The 6,132-nt window shown below is 43.2% G+C and overlaps 1 long non-coding RNA gene across 1 annotated transcript in view; it reads left to right on the forward strand.

Moving 5' to 3' along the window:
• Positions 1-3,882, forward strand: part of LOC105528117 — a 4,830-nt gene extending 948 nt beyond the window's left edge. Inside the window, exons 2-5 of the long non-coding RNA XR_001004314.1 lie at positions 141-320; positions 496-982; positions 1,738-1,873; positions 3,426-3,882. This is a non-coding gene — a long non-coding RNA (uncharacterized LOC105528117). The remainder of the gene's footprint in view (positions 1-140; positions 321-495; positions 983-1,737; positions 1,874-3,425) is intronic.
• The last annotated feature ends 2,250 nt before the right edge of the window (positions 3,883-6,132 follow it).

The raw sequence follows: 6,132 nt of genomic DNA on the forward strand, positions 1-6,132 counted from the left end.
GGCTCTTCAAGGTTGCAGAGCGCAGCCTTCAGCCATGCCGGCCACTCGCCCCAGCCCCCGCCGCGGCTCTCGCACAAACGCCCAGACTCTGGCTCGCTCTCTCCCCGCCGCGGATCTCTTCCCGTCCTTTTCCCTTCTAGGGTTGCACGCTCTGGTTCCCAAGCCCCCGGCCGCTGGCTTATGCAAATCACTTAGGTACATGCAAAACTACCCCTTCTCCCGGAGCGCCATTGGCCCGGGGAGGTCTCGAGCTCATTAGTATGCAGAGAAGAGAGCCGCCATTGGCCAAGAGTAGGACCAGAGGGGCGTGTTTCTCGGGTGTGAGTGACAAGGTGCTGGTGGTTGTGGTGGTGGTGGTGGTGGTGGTAGTGGTTCAAGGCAAAATCCCTGACTTGGCTGGATTTGTGTGGCAGGTTGTGGATTGAAGGTAGAAGGATAAGCGGACAAGGGGTCTATTTTTTCCCTCCCCCAGCCATCTTTTTCTTCCCTCCGCAGAAATTGGATCTCCTAAATTGGATGACCTGGAAAGTAGAACTTCCCTCCAGCGTTCAGTTAAGTTTCAAATGACTCTCCGCTGTTCCAAAGGGCGAGGACGTCTGGAGCTCTGTAAACGGAAAAAAGATTTTGAAGAGGAGGAAAGAAGTTTCCCTCGATGTGACACACATCTTTGGATTTTAGCTATACACTAAGCTAAAAGTGTACCCTCTCCAGTGCGTCACTTCACCTGGGATCTTTACACCTATCTTGATATGCATTTGGTAGCTAAGTCTTACTTAGCAATTCATTCTCCCCAGTCCTCTCTCTGTATTTAGTGTTTTTGGTGACTGCAAATCAGACTCCTTTCGCACACACTTTAAAATCCTGAAACACAGGAATGTTGTAAAGGTCGGAGAAAATGATGTTTCTGAACACTGGACAATTTCCAAAACATCTGAGTGGGAGGTGACTACGGCTGAGAAGCCGGCAGCAACATTGGTGTTAGGTAATTATCAGCATTCCCTCCTCTGCTGGATTTTGAGTCCCTGTGGCCTAATAGACCCCACAGAATCTGTGGACCCCACATTATCTGTACCAACTACTGCTTTAGGGGTACTTCCTTTCTTGCTCTCTGCTGTGGCGTTGTTTTACTCTATAATGGAGACATTTTTAATGAATACATTAAAACAAGCAGGATTCGCCGGGCCAAGCCCAGTGGCTCACGCCTGTAATCCCAGCACTTTGGGAGGCCGAGGTGGGCAGATCACCTGAGGTTGGGAGTTCTAGACCGCCCTGACCAACATGGAGAAACCCCATCTCTACTAAAAATACAAAATTAGCCAGGTGTGGTGGCAGATGCCTGTAATCCCAGCTACTCGGGAGGCTGAGGCAGGAGAATTGCTTGAACCCGGGAGGCAGAGGTTGCGGTGAGCTGGAGATGGCGCCATTGCACTCAGCCTGGGCAACAAGAGCAGAACTCCGTCTCAAAACAAAACAAAAAAAGCAGGATTTAAAAATAATTATCATATAAAGTTGACTAGCCATCGTATATAAATAAAACTTAGAACAATGGAAACAGGTTGATGCAGACCTATAAGTTTAAAATGAAAAACTTCTATCATCTTTGTATTTGGGAGTTTATCTAAAAGATAATGTCAGGTTGGACACATAAGTCACATACAGTAAATATGTCTAGAAGCTAGAGAGTTTAATATGCCTTCATTTCAAGTTTTAGGAATGACATACCTCCTCTCACTGTAGGGCTGAAAGACAACTTAAAGATCCCCAGACAACTCTGGTTTTATAGATAAGAAATCTGAGGCTCTCAAGAGAGTGTGTTCTGCCCATCATTGTCGCGAAACAGCTCCTGGGCTCCTGGCTCCTGGCTCCCAATCTGGTGCTCTTGGAGCCTTCCCTAAGTTGGCTTTCATCGTCTAAATCATTTCCATTATTTTCTAGCAAATTTCATGAACAAATGAAATAAGGAAGAAATTGTAAAGTTAGTTTCTGTAATCGGTTCTTTAAGATCTCTCTTTTTTTTTTTTTGAGACTGAGTCTCAGTGTGTCCAGTGGCACAGTTTAGCTCACTGCAACCTCCACCTCCCAGGTTCAAGTGATTCTCCTGTCTCAGCCTCACCAGTAGCTGGGATTACAGGTGCCCACCACCGTGTTTAGCTACCTTTTTTTTTTTTTTTTTTTTTTTTACTAGAGACAGGGTTTCTCATGTTGGCCAGGCTGGTCTCGAACTCCTTACCGCAAGTGATCCACCTGCCTCAGCCTCCCAAAGTGCTGGGATTACAGTCAGGAGCCATGGAGCCTGGTTTACATGCAAATCTTGATTAAAAATGGGGAATTATTTAGTAGGCCTAAGTGGGGCCCAGAAACCAGCATTTTTTTGCACAGCAAGTGAAAGTGACACAGGTGATTCATGAACCACACTTGGAGAACTTTATTCTTTGTCTTCAAATAATAAAGTCTTATGGCTGAAAACTTAGGTGAAAGGAGAGTTTCAGATTTTGAAAAAAGGAAAGATGCAGATTTTACTAAAGAATAAATTCCTATTGTCTATTAGATGACAAATGTAAGAAAGGAAGATTCAAATTTGCAGCTTAGCCAGGAAGATAAAAGATCAGGAACAAAAGACTTGGGTAGGGAACAGAAAAGATACGATATATTAAAGTGTTTGTATTTCTTATTTGCTACATTTTGTGTGCTTTGCATTAAAGATAAATTGGTAAATTAGTCTCCATCTCTTGAATAAGATGTCCCAAGAGAGTATAAAGACAAAAAACAAAAAACTAATGATTAAGATACTACCTCAGATAACTAGAGAAAAATGATCAGCTCTTAAATAAACCATAAGGACTGAAAAGATACTGAAATAAATCAAATAAAAATTGATGGCAAGCAAAAAATAATATGGTCTCTATCTACAGACTGGTTCCTCTTAAAGTTTTCACTGGTTGGCCGGGCGCAGTCGCGGTGGCTCAAGACTGTAATCCCAGCACTTTGGGAGGCTGAGACGGGCGGAGCACGAGGTCAGGAGATCAAGACCATCCTGGCTAACGCGGTGAAACCCCGTCTCTACTAAAAAATACAAAAAACTAGCCGGGCGCGGTGGCGGGCGCCTGTAGTCCCAGCTACTCGGGAGGCTGAGGCAGGAGAATGGCATAAACCCGGGAGGTGGAGCTTGCAGTGAGCTGAGATCCGGCCACTGCACTCCAGCCTGGGCGACAGAGCGAGACTCCGTCTCAAAAAAAAAAAAAAAAAAAAAAAAAAAAAGAAAAAAAAAAGTTTTCACTGGTTTGGGATAAGTAAATTTGCAGCATCCACAGGCTAGATAAAAAGTAGAACTGGGCTGCAACCCCTCTGTATACGTGGCATGGAGCTTTTGGGCCATGAAGAAAGTACCCTATCGTAGTGATGCTTGCCTTGGTGTCTTTGTGCAGAGCACACAGGGCTTGTTGACTGGTGGATAAGCTGGACTTCCCTTCTATCACCCCTTTACCCGAGAACTCTTATAAACATAGAACCTGAACAAGTATATGCAGAGTCCCTACCTGTTGGGTGAATGGTTCCAGGTGCTCTGTTACAGCAATAACAGCTCAGAGACAGTGGGGGCTCTCAGGAAGTGCTATCATGATTGACTAGATAAAAGTCCTCAAACATGTAGAATTTCACTTTTTATGAAATATTTCAACTTAGAAATTGTTAATGGCAATCAGCTTAAGAAATAATGTTACAAATGTAGTTTATATTCCCTTTGTACCACTCCCCAATCATATTCCTTTTCTTCCTCTCCCTGAGACGCACTTTCCTAAACTTTGTAATTAATTCCCATGCATATTTTCATGCTTTTCCTATGCATGTATCCCTAAACAATAAACACTATTGTTTTGCATATATAAATCAACATCATTGTATACTGTTCTGCAACCTACTTTTTCACTCAACCTGTGAGCATAATTGATGTTCATGAACTACATGGCTATTGTAACTTCATTTTCATTACTATATAATATTCCACTTAATGAATATGCCCAGTGTGTTAGGGTTCACCAGAGAACAGAACCGATAGGATATATATACAAATACAGAAAGAGATTTATCGTGAGGCATTGACTCACACAATTATGGAGACTAAGTGACAATCTTCCATCTACATGCTGAAGGCCCAGGAAAGCTGGTGGATTTGTTCTAGTCCAAACTCGAAGGCCTAAGACCCAAGGGAATCAATGGTGTTTTAGTCTGAAGGCCTGAGAATAAAGAGCAGTGAAGTCTGAGCTGAAGACAGATGTCCCAGCTCAAGCAGAAAGCAAATTTACCTTTTCATCCTCCCACTGTGGTTTTTTTTTTTTTTTTTTTTTTTTAAAGGAGTTTTGTTTTGTTTTTGAGATGGAGTCTCTCTCTGTGGTCCAGGACGGAGTGTAGTGGTATGACCTCAGCTCACTGCAGCCTCCGCCTCCTGGGTTCAAGTGATTCTCCTGCCTCAGTCTCTCAAGTAGCTGGGACCACAGGCATGCACCACCACACCGAACTAATTTTTGTATTTTTAGTAGACAAGGGTTTTCGCCATGTTGGCCAGGCTGGTCTTGAACTCCTGGCCTAAGTGATCCACCCACCTCAGCCTCCCAAAGTGCTGGGATTACAGGTGTGACCCACTGCGCCCAGCCTTACATTGTCTTTTTGTTCTATTCAGGCCCTCAATGGGTTGCACGAGGGCATCTTTTTTTTTTTTTTTTGAGACAGAGTTTCACTCTTGTTGCCCAGGCTGGAGTGCAATGTCATGATCTCAGCTCACTGAAACCTCCGCCTCCCAGGTTCAAGCGATTCTCCTGCCTCAGCCTCCCTAGTAGCTGGGATTACAGGCATGTGCCACCATGCCTGGCTAATTTTGTATTTTTAGTAAAGACGGGGTTTCTCCATGTTGGTCAGGCTGGTCTCAAACTTCCGACCTCAGGTAATCTGCCCGCCTTGGCCTTCCAAAGTACTGGGATTATAGGCGTGAGCCACCGTGCCTGACCGACACGAGGGCATCTTCTTACTCAGTCTACTGAATCTCTTCCAGAAATACCCTCACAGACACACCCAAGATGTAATGTTTTACCAGCTATCTGGCCATTCTTTGCCCAGTCAAGTTGACACATAAAATTCATCATTATTCTCAGTATTTATTTATCCATCCTCTGGGTTAATATTGTTTATTTTTATTTTTTCTAATAACAATTTGACTATGGATATTTTTGTATATATTTGTTTGTTCATACATGTAACAGTTTCTCTAAAATGTGTATATTTTCTTTAAATACTCATGTGTATATGTGTGTATGTGTGTGTGTCTAGAGGTGGAATGCTGCTGGGCACTGTGGCTCATGCATGTAATCCCAATACTTTGAAAGACCAAAATGGGAGGATCACTTGAGTCCAGGAGTTCGAGACCAGCCTGGGCAACATAGCAAGACCCCATCTCTACAAAAAATTTTTAAAATTGGCCAAGCTTGGTGGTCCACACTTGTAGTACCACCTACTTAGGAGGCTGAGGCGAGAGGATGGCTTGAGTCTGGGAGGTCAAGGTTGTACCACTGCACTGTAGCTTGGGAGTACGATTGGACAATTGCCCTCCAGCCTAGGACAAGAGCAAGACCCGGTCTTAAAAATAAATAAATAAATAAAAAATAAAAAGCAGAATTGTTAGGTTGTAGATTATGTGCATTTACCATTATTAGATGTTGCTAAATTGCTCTCAAAAGTGACTGCAGTTAGTTATGCTTCCCTCAGGAGAGAATAACAACCCCTATTACTCAACATCTTACCAACACCTGATATTGTAAGGCTTAAATGTTTACGAATCTAATGCATAGGAAATAAAATCTGTGTGGTTTAAATTTGAGTTCCCCTGATTCCAACTGCATATTTTCATGTATTTATTGGACATTCTTGTGTGCTGTTCTATGCATTGCCCATTCATTTCCTTTGCCTGTTTGTTTTCCGTTGAGTTGTTTATATTTGCTTTTATGGTTTTATAGTGGGGATCAGCAAAGGTTTTCTGTTAAGGGCCCAGTAGTAAATATTTTGGACTTTGTGGGCCATATGGTCTCTGTCACAACTATTCAACTCTGCCATGCAGCACAAAAGCAACCATAATACAAAATAGAT

The sequence above is a fragment of the Mandrillus leucophaeus genome, unplaced genomic scaffold (assembly GCF_000951045.1).
Source record: "Mandrillus leucophaeus isolate KB7577 unplaced genomic scaffold, Mleu.le_1.0 Scaffold700, whole genome shotgun sequence".
In the NCBI taxonomy this organism is placed as follows: domain Eukaryota; kingdom Metazoa; phylum Chordata; class Mammalia; order Primates; family Cercopithecidae; genus Mandrillus; species Mandrillus leucophaeus.